The sequence below is a fragment of the Narcine bancroftii genome, chromosome 11, assembly GCF_036971445.1.
Source record: "Narcine bancroftii isolate sNarBan1 chromosome 11, sNarBan1.hap1, whole genome shotgun sequence".
Taxonomy (NCBI): domain Eukaryota; kingdom Metazoa; phylum Chordata; class Chondrichthyes; order Torpediniformes; family Narcinidae; genus Narcine; species Narcine bancroftii.
Window position 1 is genome coordinate 40,186,536 of NC_091479.1, and position 25,419 is coordinate 40,211,954.

The 25,419-nt window shown below is 41.8% G+C and overlaps 1 long non-coding RNA gene across 2 annotated transcripts; it reads right to left on the reverse strand.

The window, feature by feature from the left end:
* Positions 1-11,814: 11,814 nt before the first annotated feature.
* On the reverse strand, positions 11,815-21,177 carry LOC138745286 (uncharacterized). Of its 2 annotated transcripts, none has more exons than XR_011346137.1 (3): positions 21,131-21,177; positions 12,941-13,005; positions 11,815-12,396 (listed from the first exon to the last, which is right to left on the reverse strand). It is a non-coding gene; the product is annotated as an uncharacterized lncRNA (long non-coding RNA). The 2 variants fall into 2 exon arrangements; XR_011346138.1 differs by lacking the exon at positions 21,131-21,177 and adding an exon at positions 17,321-17,606.
* Positions 21,178-25,419: the final 4,242 nt, after the last annotated feature.

Consider the following 25,419-nt stretch of genomic DNA (forward strand, 5'->3'; position numbering starts at 1 on the left):
GGGTTCCTCTCCTCAAGTCACCAACAGCCTGCCACCTATATGGGTCCTTCAGCTGCAAAACCCCTCACTGGTCTGCTTCCATGGTCACTGACTCGTGGAATGAATCCTCTGCTTCTCAGATGTTGATGGGGTGTGGTCTTCCTGTTTTCAGGTGCCCTGTGTTAGTCCTCCACTTCCCCAGAGTTCACGGTGGCGAGGAAATCTAACACATCTAAATAAAAATAAAAATTTTACCACTTAGAGGAGATTCTTACATATCTAGAGGGATGGAAAGGGCATTATTACAAATTGAAGCTTAATATTTGAATATTCAGGTGCTAAATTTGCAAAAGCATCGAGTATATATTTCTCAACCTAAATGTAATTTTTACTAAAGGAATACAATTTTGAATGTTTGCATGTCATCTTGGCATCTCTAAAAATATATCTGATTTCCAAGTAAGTGCAATACATTTCCTCATCACCGCAAATGCTAATTTAACAAATTTCAATTGATATATTAATAGTTTTAATTTGGGCCTTATTCCTTCAATATTTCCTAATAAAAATAAAGTTGAATTTTGCGGAAAAACAACGCCTGTAACTTGTTCCACAAAATTTGTAATTTTCCCCAAAAAGATCTTGCATTAGGACAAAGCTAAGTTGAATGCAAGAAAGTTGCGACATCTTCACCACACCTCAAACATTGATCTGATAATTCTGATTTTAGTCTATTCATTTTCTCTGGTGTAAGAAGTAACTGTAGAAGAAAAACTAGTTGTGAATTCCGTCCTCACTGCTGCAGTGTGGAACGCTGGATACTAGTTCCAGACTGCTGAGTTGAAGTGAATTAATACAACTCCCCTGGATCACATGATCTCTGTTTCCAAATCAGCTTCCTGTAGAGCTTTTCAAATCCAAGTGCGAGTTACTTGACTCTAGGTGCAGCTTTCAGATAAATTCCTTGCTGACATTTGCTACATGCATGTTGTAAAAACAATTATACTAAACTAATTTATATCTTACATTGAGATCCTTATATGGATTTACCCATATCTGCCAATCAATTACAATATTCAGATCCATTTCCCACCTTTGTCTGGACTTATGAACACATCGAAGTAAATTTTTTAACAATTCCTCTTTATAAGGAATTTCTATTTCAGTACAACATGGTTGGTCCTAACTTATCCTTCAAATATGCTCTTGGGTGGAAATAGCAAAAAAAATTGCTTTGAGTTATATGATATTTATTTCTCAGTTGCTCAAATAACATTAATTGACCCCTTTCATAACAATCTTCAACATTTATAATCCCCTTACGAAACCAGCTATCCAGAAATTGATGATCCTTTGAAAAAGAGGCGAAGATTTTGAATCAAAGCCATTCTGGGTGATGTACATCCACTTAAACCAATTTCATCATTTATTTTATTCCATATATTAATCAAATGTTTCAACAGTGGTGTATCTTTATCACCAACCATTAATTTCGATTCCCACTTAGATATAAATTCTTCTGCTTTTCCTCTCTTTTATTTTATTTGATATAATTTTAACCCATGGCAATTATTCCCTTTCAAACAAAGAAGCAAGAAATTTCATTTGAGCAGCTGGACACTAATTTTTAAAATGAGGAAGCTGTAGTCGTGTCAATGTAGAATTTGCATTGAGAGAAACGCAGCTGTCTTTAGCTACCTCATTGAATTGGCTAAAATGGCAGAACATGAGAGCAAATGTCCCGGAGGAGTGTGGGTCACTTATAACGTGGGATTCATTCGGAAATGTGTTCACATGACATAAACTCATGATGCAGACTGTTTTCTAAGAATGGAATACAAGAGGAAGGTTGACTAGGTCTCCAGCAGGATATAGATTACAAGATATAGGAGCAGAAGTCGGCCCACGGCCCAACTTTCTCCCCTTAACCCTTGATTCTTTGATGAATCAAATACCTGTCAATCTCTGTCTTAAATACACCCAATTACCTCATTTCCACAGATTCATGACCCACTGACAAAATCAATTCTACCACATCAGTTTTAAATTGACACCCTTTTATCCTGAATTATGCTCTCTTGTCCAAGCATCCTCCACCATGGGAAACATCTTTGCCAAATGTACTCTGAACAGGCCTTCCAGCATTTGAAATGGCTCTGAGGTCCCCCTTATCCTTCTGTACTCCAACTAGTACAGTCGAAGAGTCGACAATTGTTCCTCATACACTAACCCTTTCATTCCTGATATCATTCCAGTAAATCATCTCTGGCCTTCTCCAACACCAGCACATCTTTTCTCAAATACGGCACCCAAAACTCTAATTCAGTTTGAATGGAAAGGGAATTCTCTAATAACACAAACACAACAGTTAAATGATATTATGTCTTGTTGAAAATTACAAAAAATTATTAAAGAGTCAAATAAAAATTTCAAAAGATGCCGGGGCTCATTTATGGACCATTATCATAACCGAAAGAATTCGGGTTGTTCTGCTGTGTTATGAGAGCAGAAGATCCCAAAACCCACAGCAATAGATATTCACCAAGACAAATGGTTACTTAAACAAAAGTTGATTTTAATTATCTTTTAACATGAAAATGGAATTACACTTTAACTTACTTACTTTACCTAACTTACCCCCCTTCTAATTCTAAGTGCACCTGTGTGTAAGTTCAGAAAAGTTCTTTGGTTCACAGTCCAATCTCACTTCTCATTCCTCCAAGTTCACTGGTTGCAGGCCATTCTTATACTGTGCACAGAATTTAACATATATAAAGTTCACCAGGTTTGGTGCTTGAAAGGTAAATAATTACTGTTCAGAAATGTTCTTGTTGATTTTCAGAGAGAGCTGTGTTGTTCAGTGAAGTATTAGGGTGTTTTTTACTCAACATACCAGCATCTGAAGTCCGTTATCTCTTCAGAAAAGTTCAGATAGCTTTAGCATGGAGCAGAGTTGAGCCAGCATTGCGCAGGTATTTAAGGGAATGTGTGGGCAGGCTTTGTTCTGGACAAAAATCTCACCAAATGACACCTCTTGAAATCAAGATTCAATCCATTTTGAGGAATAGAACAGGAGTTGTTCAACAAGAGCCTGGTGTTCCCTGAGGAGTTTTCTTTCAATCGTGGAAATAATTTTTTTAAAAAGCCCGTAATCTTCCTGATACAGGTCTTTGTATTTAACTTTCAGGTTGCTATCTGTTGTTAACTTGGAGGCCTTTAATGGGGTGTCTGGGTGGAATCTTTGCTTTAACCAAGCAGTTCTCTTGCAATTTTCCAGCTGTAGGATGCGGTGCAGTTGCTTGCAAGTTTAGCAAGTGGGATTATGATGTGAAACTGCAAGTCACAGCGTGATTTTTGTTTTTGAAAATGCAAATGTGAAAATTTTAACTTTGGTCTCCTTGGTTTGCTTAAGTTTACAGAGGAGACGTGGTCAAGCTGAGAAGATAGAGTTGGATGCCCATTAGGCGAATCGACTGGGCAAAGCAGAAAGTACAAAACAAGGGACTGAAAAAATAATGAAGCAGACTGAAGTGCCGTTGAACCAAACCCAGGTAAAGAATTTAATTTTGTGCTGTGTACTTAAGAGACCAAACGATTTAGGATTTTAGTGGTGACCTATTTAAATTAACAAAATCTGATTAGAATTGAAGTTTATGGAATGTTTGGAAGTTACCACAAAAAAATGGAGCATATAAATTAGATGTTGTAATTAAGGTAAATGAACAATACAATGAGCCTGGTGTCACAGTATCTGCCTCCCTCTACCATACATCGCCATTAAACCTTCTCCCCAATATGAACCTGATGTCACAGTATAGGCCAGAATTTATTGTACATCACTGTTAAACCTTCTCACTACAGTGAATCCGGTGTCAGCAGTATCTGTCAAAGTTAACTGTACATCACCTTCAGCATTCTTCCTACTCTGAACCCGGTGTCACAGTTTCTGTCCCAGTCTACTGTACATCACCATTAAACGTTCTTCGCACTGTGAACTTGTTGTCACAGTATCTGACACAGTTTATAGAACATCACTGTTAAACTTTCTCATGACTGTGAATCCTGTCTCACAGATTCTGCCTCATTCAAATGTACATCAATGTTAAACCTTCTCCCCCCTGTGAACCTGGTGTTACAATACCTACCTAAGTCTACTGTTCATCACCGTTAAAACCTACCCACTGTGAATCTAGTGTCACAGTATCTGCCACAGTTTATTGTACATCTTGTTAAACATTCTCCCCACTGCGAACCTGGTGTCACAGTATCTGACACAGTTTATCGTACATTAATGTTAAACATTTTCACTCCCGTGAACCCATTATCTCAGTATCTATCTCAGTTCACCGTACATCACCGATAAACATTCTCCCCCCTGTGAAGCTGGTGTCAGAGTATCTGCATACATCTATCGTACATCACCGTTAAACATTCTCCCAGCAGTGAAAACAGTGTCACTTTCTCTGTCACAGTTTATCAAACAGAACTGTTAAACATTCTCCCCACCGTCAACCCTGTCCATGTCCCAGCATCTCAGTTTCTCGTGAATCACCAGGAAATCTTTTCCCCACTGTGAGGCCGGTTTTACTGTACCTACCACAGTTTATCGTACATCACCATTAAACCTTCTCCGCACTGTGCACCTAGAGTCATGGTATCTACCTCAATTCACTGTATATCATCATTAAATCTTCTCCCCACTGTGAATACAGTGTCACAGTATCTGTCTCAGGCTACCATACATCACTGTTAAACCTTATTCCCCACTGTGCACCTGGTGTCACAGTATCTATCTCAATTTACCGTACATCACCGTTAAACCTTCTCCCCACTGTGAACCTGATGTGACAGTATCCACCTCAATATAAGTTATATAGCCCATAGACCTTCTCCCCACTGTGAACCCAGTGAAATAATATCTGCCTCAGTCTTTTGAAAATCAACATTAAAATTTCTCCCCACTGTTAACTCTGTGTCTCTGTATCTGCAACATTGTATAGCGTGTCACCTTTAAACCTGGTGTCACACTACCTGCCACAGTTAACTGAACCTGACTGTTAAACCTTCTCACTAATGTGAACCCGGTTTCACAGTATCCCTCTCAGTCTCCCATCCCCTCTGTGAATTGGGTATAACAGTATATGCCAGAGTTTATTATACATCACTGGTAAACCTCCCCACTTTGAACCGGGTGTCATATTATCTGTCTCCATGCACTATACATCACCATTAAAGCTTCCCCCCACTCTGAACCTAGTGAAACATTATCTGACACATTTTATCATACAACACTGTTAAACCTCTCATTGCTATATAACCATATACAGCACAGAACAGGCCAGTGTGGCCCCACTGGTTCATGCCTGAACAAATCCCCACCCTCCAAGTTCCACTGACCAGCACCTGGTCCATACCCCTCCAATCCTCTCCCCTCCATGTAATTATCCAGTCTTATATTTAATGTAAATAACGTCCCTGCTTCAATCACCTCTGTTTGAAGCTTATTCCACATCCCAAACACCCTTTGCGTCAAGAAATTCCCCCTCATGTTCCCTTTATAATTTTCCCCCTTCAACTCAAACCATGGCCTCTGCTTTGAATATCCCCCACTCTTAATTGAAAAAGCCTATCAACGTTTACTCTGTCTGTCCCTTTTAACATCTTGAACACCTCCATCAAATCCCCCCTTAATTTTCTACGCTCCAGAGAAAAAATCCCCAGGCTGCTCAACTTTTCTCTGTAACTCAAACCCTGAAATCCTGTCAACATTCTCGTGAACCTTCTCTGCACTCTCTCTATTTTGTTTATATCTTTCCTATAATTCGGTGACCAAAACTGCACAAAGTACTCCAAATTTGGCCTCACCGATGCCTTGTACAATTTCATCATAACATCCCAACTCTTGAATTCAATACTCCGATTTATGAAGGCCAACATTCCAAATGCCTTCTTCACCACTCTATCTACCCGAGTATCAACTTTGAGGGTACTATTTACCATAACTCCTAAATCCCTTTGTTGCTCTGCTCTCCTCAATTGTCTACCATTCAATGTAAATGACCTAATTAGATTTGCCTTTCCAAAATGCAACACTTCACACTTATCCGTATTAAATTCCATCAGCCATTTCTCAGCCCACTCCTCTAGCTTTCCTATATCTCTTTTTAAGCTATGGTAATCTTCTTCACTGTCCATAATACCACCAATCTTTGTATCATCTGCAAACTTACTTATCCACATCACTACCCCTTCTTCCAGATCGTTAATATATATAACAAACAACAGTGGACCCAGGACTCATCCCTGAGGAACTCCACTAGTCACTGGCCTCCAATTTGACAAACAATTTTCTACCACTACTCTCTGATACCTCCCATCCAACCATTGCTGAATCCATTTCACTACCTCCTTATTTATATCTAATGCCTCTACCTTTTTGCCTAACCTCCTATGGCGAACTTTGTCAAAAGCTTGACTAAAGACTAAATAGACAACATCCACAGTCTTCGATTCATCAATCTTTTTTGTAACCCCCAAGAAAAACTCTATAATGTTTGTTAAGCATGATCTACCCCTGACAAAACCATGCTGACTACTACCGATCAATCCCTGTTCTTCCAAATATTTGTAAATGCCATCCCTCAGAACACTTACCATTAACTTACCCACCACAGACGTCAGACTCACAGGTCTATAATTTCCAGGCTAACATTTGGACTCTTTCTTAAACAGCGGAACAACATGAGCCACCCTCCAATCCTCTGGCATTACCACCATGACCAGTGACATCCTAAATATCTCTGTTAATGGCCCCACTATCTGTACACTAGCCTCCCTGAGTGTCCTTGGGAATACTTTGTCCAGACCCAGAGATTTGTCCACCTTTATCTTTTTTAACACTGCCATCACTACCTCCTCGGTTATCCTTATATGATTCATGACCTCTCCACTATTTTTCTTTACTTCAACTGGTACAATATTTTTTTCCCGAGTGAATACCGAGGAAAATAAATCATTTAAAATTTCCCCCATCTCCTCTGACTTCTAACAAGGGGTCCAATTCTATCTACAAGGGGTCCAATTCTATCCCTCACTAATCTTTTACTTTTAATGTACCTATAGAAACCCTTTGGATTTATTTTTACTCTGCCTGCCAAAGCCTCTTCATGCCTCTTTTTGGCCTTTCTAATTTCTTTCTGAAGATTTTTTTCTACACTCCTTGAAGTCCTCTTTCAATTTCTCATCACCCTGCTGTTTATACCTCTTGTACACCTCCCTCTTTCTCCTAACCAAATTTCTAATATTCCTCGAAAACCAAGGCTCCGTCTGACTTCCAGCCTTTCCTTTCATCCTCACTGAGACACATCTACTCTGTACTCTCTACATTTCTTCTTTGAATATTCTCCATTTTTCATTTATTTCCTTTCCTGAAAAAATCATGTCCCACTCAATACTCCCCAAATCCATTCTTATTCCTTTGAAATTTGCTTTTCTCCAATCCAGAACCTCAACTTTAGGCCCCTCCTTCCTCTTCCCTAAAACTACCCTAAAATTAATAGAGTTGTGATCACTAGACTCAATTTGTACTCTAACATTAACCTCAGACACCTGACCTATCTCGTTCCCTAACAGGAGATCCAGTATTACACCATCCTGAGTTGGTTCCTCTACGTATTGATTAAGAAAACTATCTTGTACACATTTGACAAACTCTAGCCCTTCCAGCCCTCTTACTGTATGGGTATCCCAATCAATGTGAGGGAAGTTAAAATCTCCCATGATCACTACCTGATGTTTATTACACATATATGCTATCTCCTTACAAATTTGTTCCTCCAATTTTCTTGACCCATTTGGTGGTCTATAATACACTCCTATTCATGCCCTCATGCCTCCTCCACCCCTCAATTCCACCCAAACTGCCTCACTGGACGATCCCTCCAAACCATCCTGCCACCTCACGGCAGTAATGTCCTCCTTCACAAGTAGAGCAACTCCTCCCCCTTTTATACCCCCTATTCTATCACATCTAAAACATTTGTATTCTGGAATATTGAGTTGCCAGTCCTGTCCCTCCCGTAACCAGGTCTCACTAATTGCCCCCACATCATAATTCCAAGTGCCAATCCAGGCTCTAAGCTCATCTACCTCGTCACTCTGCTTTTTGCATTGAAGGACATGCATTTCAGTATCTGTCTCAGCCACTGGACAACAACATTAAACCTTCTCCCTACTGTGAAACTGATGTCACAGTATCTGACACAGTTTATTGGATATCAGTATTAAACATTCTCACTACTGTGAAACAGGTATCACTGTATCTGCAACATTGAATCGTGTATCACTGTTTAACCTCCTTCCCACTGTGAACCTGTTGTCAAATTATCTGTCTCAGTCTACCATACATCACCGTTGATCTATCTCTCAACTCTGAATCCATTGTCACAGTATTTTCCACATTATAACATACATCACCATGAAACCTTTTCCCCACTGTTGACCTGATGCCACACCATCTGCTGTAGTTTATTGTACATCACTGTTAAACCTTCTAACTACTGCTGTGAACCCGGTCACACAGTATCTTCCTCATTCCTCCGTATATCACCGTTAAACTTTCTCCCGACTGTGAACTCGGTGTAACAGTATCTTCCTCAGTTTGCCGTACAGCGCTGTTAAACATTCTCACCTCCGTTAACTTTGTGTCTCAGTATTTGCCACAGTTTATCTTATATCACCGTAAAACCTTATCCCCACTGGAAACCTGTTGTCAGATTTTCTGCCACAGTTTATCATACATCACTGATAAACCTTATCTCCACTGGAAACCTGTTGTCAGATTTTCTGCCACAGTTTAACATACATCACTGATAAACCTTCTCCCCACTGAGAACCCAGAGTAACTGTGTCTGCCTCAGTCTGCTGTACATCACCATTAAACCTTCTCCCAACTGATAACCTGGTGTCACAGTATCAGCCAGAGTTAATCGTACATCAATATTAAACCTTCTCACTTCGGTGAACTCATTTTCATGGTATCTGCCAACATTTACCGGACATCACTGTTAAACCTTCTCCCTAATGTGAACCCACTGTCACAGAATCTGCCTAAGTCTACTGTACATTAATGATAAATTTTCAACCTACTGTGAAACCGGTATCACTGTATCTGCAAAATTGAATCGTATATCACCATTAAACCCCCTTCCCACTGTGAACCTGGTGTCACAGTATCTTCCCCAGTTTATCTTATATCACTGATAAACCTTCTCCCAACTGTGAACCCGGTGTCACAATATCTACCTCAGTCTATCATATATCACCGCTAAATCCTCTCCCCACTGTTTACCCAGTTTCACAGTATCTATCTCGGTCAGCCATACATCAGCGTTAAACCTTCTCCCCACAGTGAACCCGGTGAAATAGTTATCTGCTTCAGTCTCCCAAAAATCACCATTAAAATTTCTCCCCACTGTTAAATCTGTGTCTCTGTATCTGCAACAATATATCTATCACGTGTCACCTTTACACCTCCTCCACACTGTGAACCCGGTGTCGCAGTACCTGCCACAGTTCATTGAACCTCACTATTAAACTGTCTCACTAATGTGTACCCGGTTTCACAGTATCCAGCACAGTCCACCGTACATCTCCGTTAATCCTTCTCACTACTGTGAACTCATTGTCACAATATCTGCCATATCTAGCGTACATTAAGTTAAAAGTTCTCCCCAATGTGAACCATTTGTCACTGCTTCTGCCATAGTTTATCGTACATCACAGTTAAACCTTTTCACTGCTGTGAACCCATTGTCACAGTATCTATCTCATTATCATTAAATCGTCTCCCGACTGTGAACCTGGTGTCACATTATCTTATACAGTTTATCATACATTAGTGTTAAACCTTCTCACTGCTGTTAACCCAGTGTCACAATGTTTGTGACAGTTTTTCGTACATCTCCGTGAAACATTCTCCCCACTGTGAAGCTGAGGTCAGATTACCTGCCTCAGTCTGCCAGATACAGCACCGATTGCTCTCAGCCAAAGGTGCTGTAGTTGAGTTCGGGTGGCCAGAGGTGTCTACTCAAGAAGGCCAGGGGCTGCCATTGCCCTTCAATGAATTGCTCCAGTGCGCCCCCTACTGCTGTGCTGGAAGCATCTACTGTGAGAGTGGTGGGTGTCTCTGGCCTCGCGTGTACCTGAAGGGTGGTGTTGGCCAGTGAGTCCTTGGCCCTCTGGAACACCTCCTGGATGTCTCTGGATGCTCTGCTCAGTGGACCACCCCACAGTATCCCATCAAGCCTAGAGTCTCTGTGTCAGCAATTCTCTGCTGAACACTGGCTGATGGCTTTGTGGTCAAATGTGTTTGTTTATGAAACCATTCCCTGGAAGGTGATGGGGCAAAGCCCTGCTGACTGGGACATTGTGCGGCACCAGGGCCAGACCAATCTTTCGCAACACCTGAGCCAGGTAGAACCTCAGCACAGAGCGCCATTTGGTGCCCTTGCACTTTGGTTCCATGCACAGCCACACACAATGATGGCCATGCTGGTTACACCCTTGTCCCCATTGATTGACCACGTACATGGACCCCCACAAGAATAGGAAAACTGTTTTGGGAATTGCCAGGGTGGAGGTGTGGGGATGGGCCAAACCTGCCCCACGTGCAGCAGTACTGAGAGTTCCTTTCACCTTGCAACTGATGATCAGGTTTTATCCGATTGAAAGAGTTGGGCATCTTTGTGCTTCTCCCTGTCTCCTAGAGCTGGGGGTCTCTGTACTGCTCCCCATCTCCTTGAGTTGGTACTTTGTTCTCCACCATCCCCACAAGACAACCAAGACCCTTGGATGGAGGGTAGAGGCGCAGAGAGATCAGTGAGAACACAGGTAGTTTCAACAGGGTGGGGTCTATCCAGGTGCCTGATAACAGGAGGAACCAAGTGGGAAGGAGGATGCAGGTCATTCATTAGCAAGACATTGCGAGAGAGTGGATTCCTCGAACACTTGAGGGGAGAAGGCGCTGATCGATCCATTGGTTTAGGTGGGCCAGAGTCTTGATATGGCAGCTGACTGGAATTGTCAGCGGGATACTGAGACTTGGTAGAGGAGGGGAAGGAGGGTGCAGTAGTGTTCTGATGAGAGAGTGCTGAGGGAGAGGTAACATGGGTGGAACCTCAAGGCAAGCGACCCCTGATTGTTTGCAGGGATGGGATTTGTAAATAGACTCATAGATATCCAGCACAGAGCATCTCTGTCCCCCTGCCATCACGAAGGAGATATGGAATAAAAGCAGGACAGCCAGGCAGCTTCTTCCCACAGGTCATGAGATTGACAAGGCAACCTGAACTGGATGGGAGCAAAGAATGAAAACGGGGAGAGGAATATGGACTGATTACAACTCAGCCAGCAGAAGAGAGGGGCCGAAGGGCCTGATTCTGTGTTGTCTATCTGGACCAGCCTTTTGGATTCTAGCTTTAAAAAAACCCAACCATTTTTAAATTTAATAATAACGGTACAGAATGAATGAAGAGACAAGATGTCTGTCATGCAGCGAGCGTCTAAGGCACTTCCTGAAATGGAGGATCTGAAACCATGGGAGGTTCTGGCCGGACTGAGGCCCGACTTCTGCTAGAATGAGGAGAAAATAAGCAGGGATAATGTGGGGGAAGGGGTGGAGAGGGGAGGGGGTAGGGATGGCTTCCTCCGTTCACCTCCCCTTTCCTCCACCCCGTTCCCTGTCCTGCATAAACTTGTACTTCTCACTTTGTTCGTTTGAGATTGGTCACAGTGTTTAAGCTACCGAAAGAAAATAGACACCCGCACTGAGAGCAGTTCAGTTTATACAAAGGTTTATTACAAATTCAAAAGCTGATTTCAAACTACAATATGCAAGCCCTTCCCAATTATACTTATCAACGCCTGGACTGGTCCCAACTGCCGAAGCGAGGCAACGACTGCACACTTGTAGTAGGTTGTCGGGCGCCGGTAGCAGCTTCTCCACCTCCCTCGACCAGGATGTTAGCTGGACTCCAGAAATTCTTCTTCTTGCTGACAGATGTTGCCACCTCTCAGAGAGTCTCAAACTTCAGCAGCGGGACCATGGCTTATATTACCCAAAAACTGCTTACCCAAGCACCAATTCCCAGCACAGTAAGAAAGATAAGCGAGCAAGCTAGCATATTAGGCTTCGATTGAATAATATAATTCTCAGCTTATCACTTTGAATACAATGTTATTTTGCATCAAGGCTAGGCCTCTGACAGTCTGTGACCAAAACAAGTAGAAACATTAAATGTTCTTGGTACACAGATGTCCTCTTGTCAGATAACTGCATCTCTGGCCCCTTGGTGGAATTTAGCTTATGTCTGCTGATTGTAAAAAACAAGCAGGTTCTCAGCCTTGCAGAAGCAAAGTCTGCAAGAGTATAAAACACGGTTTAAATCTTCCATTACATTCCCCTCCCCCTTTCCTTCCCCCGCTCGCCTCCCAGCTCCCCTCCCCTTCCCATTCCCCTACTCCTAACTCTAACCCCTAACAAACCCTAACCTTAACACTACTGATACCCCCTATTCTCCACGTCCCCTAACTCTATCTCTTCCCCTATGCTGTCCCCTAACCCCACCCTAATCCTACACACCCACAACCCTACCCCTTACTCCTACCCTTACCCGCTTCCATTACCCCCTTTCTCCTACCCCCTTCCCTGACCCCTCCTTCGCCTAGGTTAAGGTTGGAAGGGGAAAGGGGGAGGGGGGAGGGGAGGTGAAGGGAGGAGAGCTGGGGTTAGGGCATAGGTGTGAGGGAAGGGCAAGGTGAGCAGGAGGGGGTTGGGATCGAGGAGGGGTAGAGCAGAAGGGGGGGGAGTGGGTGACAGGACATGGGAGATGCAGGGAATGGGGTTGGCAGGGCCAGAGGGAGAAGAAGGGGAGGGATTCAGGACATCATGATGTTGTCCGACCTCTGATCAGCTGGGTTGCAATGTTCTTCTGGACTCGTGTCTTGTCTCTGAGATCGCTCCTTCTCCTGGGAAGAGAAATATGGGTGATAGAGATGCTGTCTGTGATGCCTGATCACGATGACTTTGGAGGGTCCCAACTCTTCCCCCTTCATCCCCCTCCCTACCCCTGCACACTAGGGCCTTTCCCCTTCCTCTGCTTTACCTGAGGAAGTGTGTTTTGGAGAAAAGCACGATCTATCTCTGCAGAGCTCAGAGCACCGTGTCTCCATCAGGCAACACCCTGGTTCACCACGACATGGCAGCAAGATGCTGGACAAATCATGGATGGATTGGTCGAATCCCTTCAGCTGACCCATATGAACCTACCCCACAACGATATTACCCTTCCCTCCCTCACACCAGTACCTTCTGTTTTTCTTTTATTCCTGTCCCCATATTAAAATAATTTTCATGCCTTTTATGGACCAGCCTCCGCTACTACCCCTGGCAATGCATTCCAGGCACCCACTACTTTCTGTGTGAATAAAATGTACCCCTCACATCTTTCCTAAAGTTCCCTCCTCTCACCTTATTTAGACGACTTCTGGTATTCTCGCCCCAGGAATGCACACAATATGCCAAGAGTGGTCTGACTCGAATTTTATACATCTGCAACATTACCTCTCAGTTCTTGAACTTATCCCCTGACTCCTGAAAGCCAGCACACAATACACCATCTTAAACTCCCTCTCAATTTTCACAGCAACATTGAGCGATTTATGTAGCAGGATCTAAATATTTCTCTTTCCTGCACACTGTTCATAATCCTGCCATTAACCAAGTGCTCTGCCCTCACGTTCTTGTAATTCGCATTCAATAAAGAAATTGGTCTATATGAAGCTACTTTTAATGGGTCTCCAATCTTCTTTGGAATAACTGTTATTTGTGCCCTTGAAACTGACTCTGGAAATAAACCTGTACCAGTTGCTTGTTTAAGTACATCTGATTTACAGGATTGAACTCCATCTGTCACTTCTCTGCAAACTGGATGACCTCTGACAACCTTCTGCACTGTCTACAACATCTCTACCTCTGTGTCATCCCCTGACGTACCCACCCTTCCACTCCCATCATCATTCATAAAAATCACAAAGAGCAGGGGTCCCAGAGCAGATCCCTTTCGAGCGCCACTAGTCATTGTTCCATCTACTACGACCCTCTGTTTTCTGCAGACAAGCCAATTCTGAATCCATACAGCCAAGGCTCAATGGATCCCATGCCTCCCGACATTCTGAATGAGGACACCGTGACGACCTCGTCAAGCACCTTACTAAAATCCACGTGCAGCGCATACACACCTTTACCTTCATCTATTTCCTTTGACACCTCCTCGAAATACTCAATTTGACTGGTGATGCAGGACCTGCTCCTCACAAAACTATCCATGAGTTTCCCCAGCATGTTTGTCCATTGCCCTCGGCCCCAGCATCTGCAGACTTCCTGGCCAGTCCCTCCCTTACCCCTTCCCAGAGCTTCCGCATCCATTACAACATTAAGCATTGCTGCCCAGTACTGCCCAGTACAGACCTTTGTAAACGTTCTCCACAACCAACTAACCCTTACCCGTACCACACCCATAACTATGGGTGGATTAAATATCCAATTAACTTCTTTCTGAAATAATGCATCAGGAATTTGATGTTGATTCCAATTTTGAATAACTTTTCATAATTCTCGTTCAGCTCCTTTAAAGTTAGATCCATTATCAGAACATAATTCTTTTACTTGACCATGTCTAGGAATAAAACGCTAAAGAACATTAATAAAAGAGTCTCTGTCAAGCAATGACGCTACTTCAATATGAATTGCTCTCATAGTCAAACAAGTGAAAATAACTCCATATCGTTTTTCAACACTTCGTCCGCACTTTACTTGCAAAGGACCAAAATAATCAACTTCCACGGATGTAAATGGGAATTCATCAGGTGAAACTCTGTCATGTGGTAAATCTGCCATTTGTTGTTGTCCAGGTTTTCATTCTCTCTGTTAGTCACAAAGAGATGAAACCTCATGATTTCATTATTAATATATTTAAGCACTGATGTTCTATCAGTCCAAAACACAGGATCTGCGGACTCCATCTGTAATTCTCTTCTTAACATAGCGTCCATTTTGCTCGCCATAATAGCAGCAGTCAATTCCATTCAAGGTCTGGTGACTGACTTTAATGGAGCCACTCTGGCTTTTCCCATTACAAATCCACCATCTACTCGCACTTGGGTTATTTCACAGGACTCAGTAACTGACAGGATCAAAACCACCTTCACTTACATCAGAAAAATGGTGTAACTGAGCAAATGTGGCCACTCCAAAGTCTGTTGACGTCAAAACGTCCAAGTATTTGAAGACGCTCAATCTAATTTTTCCAATCTTGTGCAATGGATTCTGGATTAGTTTCATCCCATCCAAATTTTCTTCTGCACAAAACTGGTATTTGGCCGGGCTGATCATTAGGTTGAATTCGGCCAGTCGGGAGAAGAGGGTGTGCAGGTGAGACTTGTGTTGTGTCCAGTCTCTGCTGGCGACAAGAATGTCATCCAGATAAATGAACACGAAATTCAAATCCCTGCGCACCGTAACAATGAGGTGCATTATGTCTGGGCGGTGTTCTTGAGCCTGAAAGGCATGCATAAAAATTCGAACATGCCGAAAGGGGAGATGATGGATGTTTTGGGGATGTCATCTGGGTGCAATGGGATTTGATGGTACACGCACACCAGATCGACCTTGGAGAATACTCTCACACCATGCAGATTGGCCATAAAGTCCTGAATGTGAGGGATGGGGTAACGGTCAGGTACTGTCATGTCATTAAACCGTCGATAATCTCCGCAGGGGCGCCAGCCATCGGAGGCTTTTGGGACCAGGTGGAGCGGCGAGTCCCAAGGACTGTCGGATGGACGAATGATCCCCAGTTCCTGCAGATGCGAGAACTTCTCTTTCGCTATCTGGAGCTTATCTGGTGGGTTTAACAGTAATGTACGATAAACTGTATCAGACACTGTGACACCAGGTTCACAGTTGGGAGAATATTTAACGGTGAGATACAGTAGACTTTGGCAGATACTTTGACACCAAGTTTTCAGTAGTGAGAAGGTTTAACAGTAATGCATGATAAGCTGTGGTAGATACTGTGATACCAGGTTCACAGTTGGAAGAAGTTTTTACGGTAATGTAATATTAACTGTGGCAAATAAAGTGACACCAGGTTCACATTGGTGCAAAGTTTATGGTGATGTACGGAAGACTGATGCAGATATGGTGACACCGCATTCACAACGAGGAGTAAGAATATCAGTGATGTGCAATAAACTGTGGAATATACTGTGACTCCAAGTTTACAGTGGGGAGGTTGAACTGTGATGTACGATAAATGGTGGAAAAAACAGTGATGAATGGGTCAACTTGGGGAGAATGTTTAACGGTGATGTACAGTCGACGACTTTGGCAGATACTGTGACACTGTGTTCACAGTACTGAGAAGGTTTAACAGATATGTATGGTAGAATAAGGCAGATTCTGTGACTCCAGGTTTACAGTGGTGAGAAGGTTTAAAAATGATGTACAATAAACTGGCAGATACTGATACTTGGTTCACAGTGGGGAGGAGGTTAATGGTGATGTACAGGAGACTATGTAGATACGTTGATACTGGGCTCAGAATAGGAAAAAAAAGCTTTATTGGTGATGTATGGGAAACTGAGGCAGTTACTGTGACACTGGGTTCATAGTGGGGAAAATGTTTGACAGAGCTGTACGATAACCTTTGGCGAATAAAGGGACACCAGCTTCATATTGGGGAGAATTTTTAATGATGATGTACACTAAACTGTGGCAGATACAGTAACACCAGGCTCACATTGACGAGAAGGTTTACTGGTGATGTACGGTAGACTGGCAGGCTCTGTAACACCGAGTTCACAGTAGTGAGAAGGTATAATAGTAATGTACGATAAACTGTGGCAGATACAGTAAAACCGGTTTCACAATGGGGAGAAGGTTTAATGGTGATGTGTGGTAAACTTAGGCTGATACTTTAACACCAAGTTAACAGGGTGAGAAGGTTTAACGTTGATTAACGGTAGACTGAGACAGAAACTGAGAGACAGCATTCACAGTAATGTGAAAGTTTAAAAGTGTCATAAACTATGTCAGATACTGTGACAAGATGGTGCAGAGGGTAGACGTGTGGTTCCACCCTTTCGCAGTTAGACTATTAAATGCTCGATTTTAAAAGTTGTAAAAGTGATTAAAAATACTGTTTATAGACTTTGGAATAGTGGAGGATCGAAATGGCTGCAAATGTGAAAAAATCGAAAACTCAGTTACAGAAGAAATTACCTTACAAAAGTGTTGAAGAACTGAGGCCAAGTTCAAGTTGAAGTAACAGAGTTGTCGACTGGAGTCTCCAAGCCTCAGAGGATTCCTGCCCGGCTAAGTATTTCGTCGGCGCTAGCTTAGCGATGAATTCAGCGGTTTCGACTCGTGCACTCGTGAACACAGGCGTGAGGGCGAGCCAGCTGAACGAGGACAGGCACGTGAGCCTGCAGCATTGCCTGGTGGTCAGGAGAGGTACAGTGTAGCATCAGATGACGCACCTGCGCAGTCGGTGGCCCTACCGGGCATGTGCAGTGCGTCAAGGGTATACAAACCTTTGGAGAAGGTGTGGGCTGTGGGGGAGCCTGAGCGATGGTGAACTGACGAGGTCGCTCACTGTTGAGATAGGCATGCTGTTGTTGAGTGTCCAGACCTGCAGCCGCACTGGAAGAGGACCTACTGCTTTGGAACAAGAAGAGAGCTCAACTTCATTAGAATTTGAAGAACTGGGGACTGCGGCAAAAGAAGGTCAGCCTCAAAGGCAGGTGATGGATCCTGGACTGGATTCTGTGTTTCCAATTCTGGAAGGGATTGCTCAACTCATGGAAGATATGGCAAATATGTCAATGCAGATGACTCATCAGATGACTCAAGGATTTTCGAAATGAAAACTAAAATGAACACTGTGTGTGAAGAAATAACTTTTATGAAGCAAGATATTAATGTAGTTAAGAGTGATGTTACGAGATGGACACGATCAGTGGATACTGTGCAAGATCATTTTAAAAAGATTGAGGAGGCTTTCTTGAATGCAAGAGTCAAGTGGAGCGTAATAGAGAAAAAATGGAAATAGTGGAAGATCCTTTTGTAGATTGGGGGATTCAGAAGAAGGAATTATTGAAGAAGTTTGACTCATTAGACAACCAATGTCGTAGAAATAATGTTAAGATAGTAGGTCTTCCGGAAGATATGGAAGGTTCGGATCCGGTGAAGGTTTTGAAGAAATGGATCCCAGAAGTGAAGGGCAGGTAATTCGTTCCAGATGGACTGGAATTAGATCGAGTGAACAGAGCGTTAAGGAATAAACCGTTTCCAGGCCAATTACCACGAGCAGTTTTGATTCGCTGTTTTAAATAACAAGACAGAGAGGTGATACTCCGATTGGTGGTGCAGAAAACATGGCAAAATCAGACTCCACTGATGGTTCAAAATAATAGGGGTTTTTTAATGCAGATCTGAGTCAAGAAATTATCAGAAGAGACCGAGAATTTAATTCAGCCTAAGAAGTATTGTGGCGAAAGGGATATAAATTTGCTTTTCGTTATGCGGCAGTATTGAAAGATTTTTATGGGAATTTTCAATCTCAGTTTTTTGAGAATGACCATGATGCTTTAATATTTGCTAATTCATTGCCAGATGTACGAGGAAATGGGTGATCGTCACCATTGTCACCAAAGGGAAGGGTCAATGGGAATGGAAATGGGAAGATTGGAAAATATGGAAAGAATGGGAAAAAAGTTGAATGGATGCAAAGTCTTCTCGATATTGACGATCCGGAACAATCATTGGGACTGGAATCACTGGGTTGAATGTTTTTGTTTCAGGACTTTGTGAAAGTCTGACTGGGGGTGGGTGACACTGAGTCCTTTAGTCACCTGCTACTTGTGGACTTTACCACACCCAGATTTTTAGGGGGCTACTACTTTTGAGTATCTTGTTTTGGGATTGATGTTTCTCTTTTTTTTGGAATTTTTAAAATAGGTGAGATTCGTATACAGTGAGACTTAGAAGGGGAGTATTATTTTATAGTAGGATTCACATTTGTTAGAAGGTTTTAGAGTGATATAATTTGAACTGTGTCAGATACTGTGACACTAGGTTCACAGAGCGAGAAGGTTTAACAGTGATGTATGGTATGTTGAGGTAGATAATTTGACACCAGGAGTAAAGTGGGGATCAGGTTTAACGGTGATGTACTGTAGACTGAGGCAGATACTGTGACACCAGATTCACATGAGAATAACGTTTAATGGTGATGTGCGGTATGTTGAGGTAGATAAAGTGATACCAGGTGCACAATGGGGATAATGTTTAATGGTGATGTATGGTAGACTGAGGCAGATACAGTGACACCAGGTTCACAGTGGGGAGGAGGTTTAATGGTGATATACGGGAGACTGAGGCAGAACTGTGCCACCAGGTTCACAGTTGGAGAAGGTTCAACAATGAGGTAGGGTAGACTGAGACAGTTATTGTGACACTGGGTTCACAGAAGTGAGGAAGTTGAAAAGTAATGTCCGATAAACTGTATCAGATACAGTGACACCCATTCACAGATGTGTAAAGGTTTAACGATGATGTATGGTAGACTGATAAGAGATACTGAGACAATGGGTTCACAACATTAACACAGTTTAACAGTCATGTACAATTAACTGTGTGAGATACTGCGACACCAGGTTCAGAGTGGGGAGATGTTTTAACGGTAAAGTACAGTAGATGTTGGCATATACTGTGACGCTGAGTTCAGGGCAGTAAGAAGGCTTAATGGTGATGTGCGTTAAACTGAGGCAGATACTTTAACACCAGGTTCACAGGAGGAAAAGGTTTAATGTTTATGAACGGTAGACTGAGGCAGAAAATGTGAGATGGATTCCACAGTAGTAAGAAGGTTTAACAGTGATTTACTTTAAACTGTGTCAGATACTGTGACATCATGTTCACATTGGGGAGAATGTTTAACAGTGATGTACGGTAAATTGAGATGGATATCGTGACACCGGGTGAACAGTGGGGAAGAGGTTTATCAGTGATGTACGATAGACTGAGATCAATCCCGTGACACCAAGTTCACAGTAGTGAGAAGGTTTAACGGTGATGTACGGTAGACTGAGGCAGATACTGTGACACCAGGTTCACTTTGGGGAGAAGGTTTAACGGTGATATACTGTAAATTGAGATATATACCGTGACACCAGGTTCACAGTGGGGAGAAGGTTTAACGGTGATGGACGGTAGATTAAGGCAGATTCTATTACACCAGGTTCACAGGGGGGGGGAGAAGGTTTAACGGTGATATACTGTAAATTGGGATATACACCGTGACACCAGGTTCACAGTGGGGAGAAGGTTTAATGGTTATGGACTGTACACTGAGGCAGATTCTATTACACCAGGGTCACAGAGGGGAGAAAGTTTAACATTGATGTACGATTAACAGTGTCAGATACTTTGACATCAGGTTCATATTGGGGTGGCAGGCAAAGTGACACCAGATTCACAGTGGAGAGAGGTTTAATGCTGATGTATGGACGACTGAGATCATTACTGTGACATTGGCTTCACAGCAGTGAGAAGGTTTAACAGTAATGTACAATACACTGTGTCAGGTACTATGACACCAGGTTCACAGTGGGGAGAATGTTTAATGAGATGTATGATAAACTGTGGCAGATTCTGTGACAACAAGTTCACAGTGCGGAGAATGTTTAATGGTGATGTACAGTAGACTGGGACAGATATACTGACGCTGGATTCACTGTAGTCAGAAGGTTTAACAGTGATGTACAATAAACTCTGACCTATACTGTGACATCAGGTTCATATTGGGGAGAAGGTTCAACAGTGATGTACGGTAGAGGGAGGCAGATACTGTGACACCAGGCTCATTGTATTGTTCATTTATCTAATTTATATGCTCCATTTTTTTGTGGCAACTTCCAAACATTCCATAAACTTCTATTCTAATCAGATTTTGTTCATTTAAATAGGTCACCACTAAAATCCCAAATTGTTTGGTCTCTTAAGTACGCTGCACAAAATTAAATTCTTTACCTGGGTTTGGTTCAACGGCATTTCAGTCTGCTTCATTATTTTTTCAGCCCCTCGTTTTGTGCTTTCTGCTTTGCCCAGCCGATTTGCCAAATGGGCATCCAACTCTGTCTTCTCAGCTTGACGCAACGTCTCCTCTGTAAACTTAAGCAAACCAAGAAGACTGAAGTTAAAATTTTCACATTGGCATTTTCAAACACAAAAATGACGCTGTGAGTTGCAATTTCACATCAAAATCCCACTTGCTAAACTTGCAAGCAACTGAATCGCATCTGGTTTGCATAATGTACACACCCCTTTACGGAAGAGATAACGGACTTCAGATGCTTGGACGTTGAGTCACAAAAACATTAATGATTCCCTGAACAACACACCTCTATCTGAAAACCAACAAGAACCTTCCCGAGTGGTAAATATCAACAAGACATAATATCATGTAACCATTGTGTTTGTGTCGTTTGAGAATTGCATTTCCATTCAATCAGAATTAGAGTTTTGGGTGCCATATTTGAGAAAAGATGTGCTGTTGTTGGAGAAGGTCAGAGATGATTTACTGGAATGATATCAGGAATGAAAGGGTTAGTGTATGAGGAACAATTGTCGACTCTTCGACTGTACTAGTTGGAGTACAGAAGGATATGGGGGTCCTCAGAGGCATTTCAAATGCTAGAAGGCCTGGACAGAGTACATATGGCAAAGATGTTTCCCATGGTAGGGGATTCTAGGACAGGAGAGCATAATTTCAGGATAAAAGGGTGTCAATTTAAAACAAATGTGGAAAAATTGATTTCGTCAGTGGGTCATGAAACCCACGTGAGGTCATTGGCTGTATTTAAGGCAGAGATTAACAGGTATTTGATACATCAAGGAATTAAGGGTAATGGGGAGAGAGCTGGGCAGTGGGGCTGAGTGGGTGAATGGTGGAACAGACTTGACGGGCCTACTTCTGCTCCTATATCTTGTGATCTATATCCTGCTGAAGAACTAGACAAATCCTCCTCTTGTATTCCATTCTTAGAAAACATTCTGCATCATGGTTTTATGTCACATGAACCCATTTCAGATTGAATCCCATGTTACAAATAACCCATTGCAAATTCTGAATTGAGAGGATTGCAGCTTCCTCATTTTAAAAATTGTTATGGAGCAGCTCAAATGAGATTTCTTGCTTCTTTTTTTGAAGGGGTTAAAATAGAATCAAATAAAATAGGAAAGGGAAAAGCAGAAGAATTTATGTACAACTGGGAATCAAAATTAATGGTTGGTGATAAAGATACACAATTGTTGAAACATTTGATTAATATATGGAATAAAATAAATGATGTAATTGGTGTAAGTGGATGTACATCACCTAGAATGGCTTGGATTCAAAATCCTCGTATCTTTTTCAAAGGATCATCAATTTCTGGACAGCGGGTTTCGTAAGGGGATAATAAATGTTGAAGATTGTGATGAAAGGGGTCAATTAATGTCATTTGACCAACTGAGAAATAAATATTATATAACTCATAGCAATCTTTTTTTGCTATTTCCAACTTAGAGCATATTTGAAGGATACGTTAGGACCAACCATGTTGTACTGAAATAGAAATTCCTTATAATAGGAATTGTTAAAAAAAATATTTGATAATGTCCTCTTTATTACAAGTAGGAACCTTTAAATGAGGAGTTCATAAGTTGAGACAAAGGTGGGAAATGGATCTGAATATTGTAATTGATTGGCAAATATGGGCAGATCTATATAAGGATCTCAATGCAAGATATAAATTAGTTCAGTATAATTGTTTTTACATCAGTCATGTAGTAGATGTCAGCAAGGATTTTATTTGAATGCTGCACCTGGAGTCAGGTGACTCAGGCTGTTGGATTTGAAAAGCTCCTCAGGAAGCTGATTTGGCAATAGAGATCACGTGATCCAGGGGAGTTGTATTAATTCACTTCAAATCAGCAATCTGGAACTATTGAGCAGAGTTTCACACTGCAGCAGTGAGGAAGGAATTCACAACTAGTTTTTCTTCTACAGTTATTTCTTTCAGCAGTGAAATTGAATAGAATAAAATCAGAATTATCAGATCAATGTTTTACGTGTGATGAAGATGTCGCAACTTTCTTGCATTCAACTTATCTTTGTCCTAATGCAAGATGTTTTTGGGGGAGAATTACAATATTAATGGAACAAGTTATAGGAGATGTTTTTCCACAGAATCTGACCTTATTTTTATTAGGAAACATTGAATGAACAAGGCCCAAATTAAATCTATTAAAATATCAATTGAAATTTGTTAAATTAATGTTAGCGGTGATGAGGACATGTATTGCACTTACTTGGAAATCAGATATACATATATTTTTAGGGATGCCAAGATGACATGCAAATATTCAAGGTTGTATTCCTTTGGAAAAAATTACAAATAGCTTGAGAAATATATACTCCATGCTTTTGCAAATTTGGCACATGAATATTCAAATATCAGGCTTCAATTTGTAATAATGCCCTTTCCATCCCTCGAGACATGTGAGATTCTCCTCTTAGTTAATTTTTTTTATTTAGATTTTTTAGATTTCCTTGCCACCGTGAACTCTGGGGAAGCGGACAACTAGTGCAGGGCACCAAAAAACAGAAAGACCACACCCCACCAACATCTCAGAAGCAGAGGATTCAATCCACAGGTCAGTGACCAAGGAAGCAGACCAGTGAGGGGTTCTGCAACTGAAAGACCCACATAGGTGGCAGGTTGTTGGTGACTCGAGGAGAGGAACCCACGCAGGCTGCGGGCTTCTGGACATAGCAGTCAAGGAACTCACACCAGGCTGTGAAATGTTAGAGACTGGGTCTAAACTGGCTAAAAGGGTGTCAGATATCAGACCTGGGATACGAGCGAGTGCTAAATGGTTCCTAATTATGTCAGAGGTTCAAAAGTGGAGCTCACATTGCCAATGACTTGGATGGTCTGTGAGCATTCAAAGAGAATTCACACACACTCAGTGACTTCGCCCAGGGTTTTGGGTGGTTGGGGGGAGGTGAGGGAAAGCACTCAGTCTTTCTCTGACTGCAAGAGGCATTTCAGGCAATTTCTGCTAGAGGGTGCGTCTGTCTGCCTTATAGCAGGAAAAAAGCAATTTTCACTTTTATTACACTTTTTAATTACATGACAGTAAATTGTCTCCTGAAATAGAGAGAGGTTCAAGTTTCAATCTATTACAAACTCCACTCACCAGATTATACCTCTTCCCACTTTTTTTTGCAAGGACACCATTGATTTTATCACAACTCCTCTGCTGCATCTGTCCTGTGACAGATTATATATTTTACATTTTATATAGAGATGTTTTTGAAAGAGATGGATTGTAGGAGTCGTTAAGGTCACAAACAAACACATACACTTCACAAAACAGCTCTTATTTAAAATGCAAGAGCTTTGCTGAGAGTGAGTCATTCAGGCACCGAGAGCCTTTGCAAAGACAAAACAAGGAGACTGTTTTGCTAAAGAATTTCAAAAGCAGGTGTAAATGGATTATTGTTTTTAAAGCAACAGATGAATGGACTCAGAAGTATGGGTCCAGTGCAGTCATCTGGCTGGTACCAGTTTGCAAGCAGAGAGGAGAGACCAAATAGGCTTTTTCTAAAAAAAAATGAGAGAGAGAGAGAGAGATGGCAAGATGGCATCTTGTTTTGAAGACAGGTTGTGAGTTCTTAGTTCAGCCTGTTGAAAAACTTTGTTGTCCATACAAGAGGAAATGGCAGGCTAGAAATTATGTTTTACCTGAAATAAGGGAAACAAAAGGTGATCAATGGTGACTTGCAGAAGAGGTTATCATCTGGAATATCCTGATTGGTCAAGTTTCTTTGGCAAGACACCAAAGTGGCTGATCAGAGGGAATCAGTTTATGTGTGTCCAATGTGCATGAAATCCCTCTCTGAAACCAACAAGAACCTTCCTGGAGGGTAAACATTTACTTTTAAGCACCAGAGCTTGGTGAAAATTCATAAATGTTGAATTCTATGCACAGTATAAGAACTGATAGACACTGGTGAACTTGGAGTTGTGTCAAAGAACTTTATACACATTAAATACACCTGCACTTAAAATTAGAAGGCGGTAATGGAAGGCTGTTAATAGTGATAAGTTAAAGTTTGATCCTGTTTTTTTTTTTGTTTAAAGAAAATTAAAAACAATGTTTGTTTAAGAATGAATGGTGTTATTGTTCAAAATCTTCCTGAGATCGAAAGTATTCTTGGACTGAATAGACATCTGGGCCAAATGGCTATTTAAGGACAATCTGTACATGAT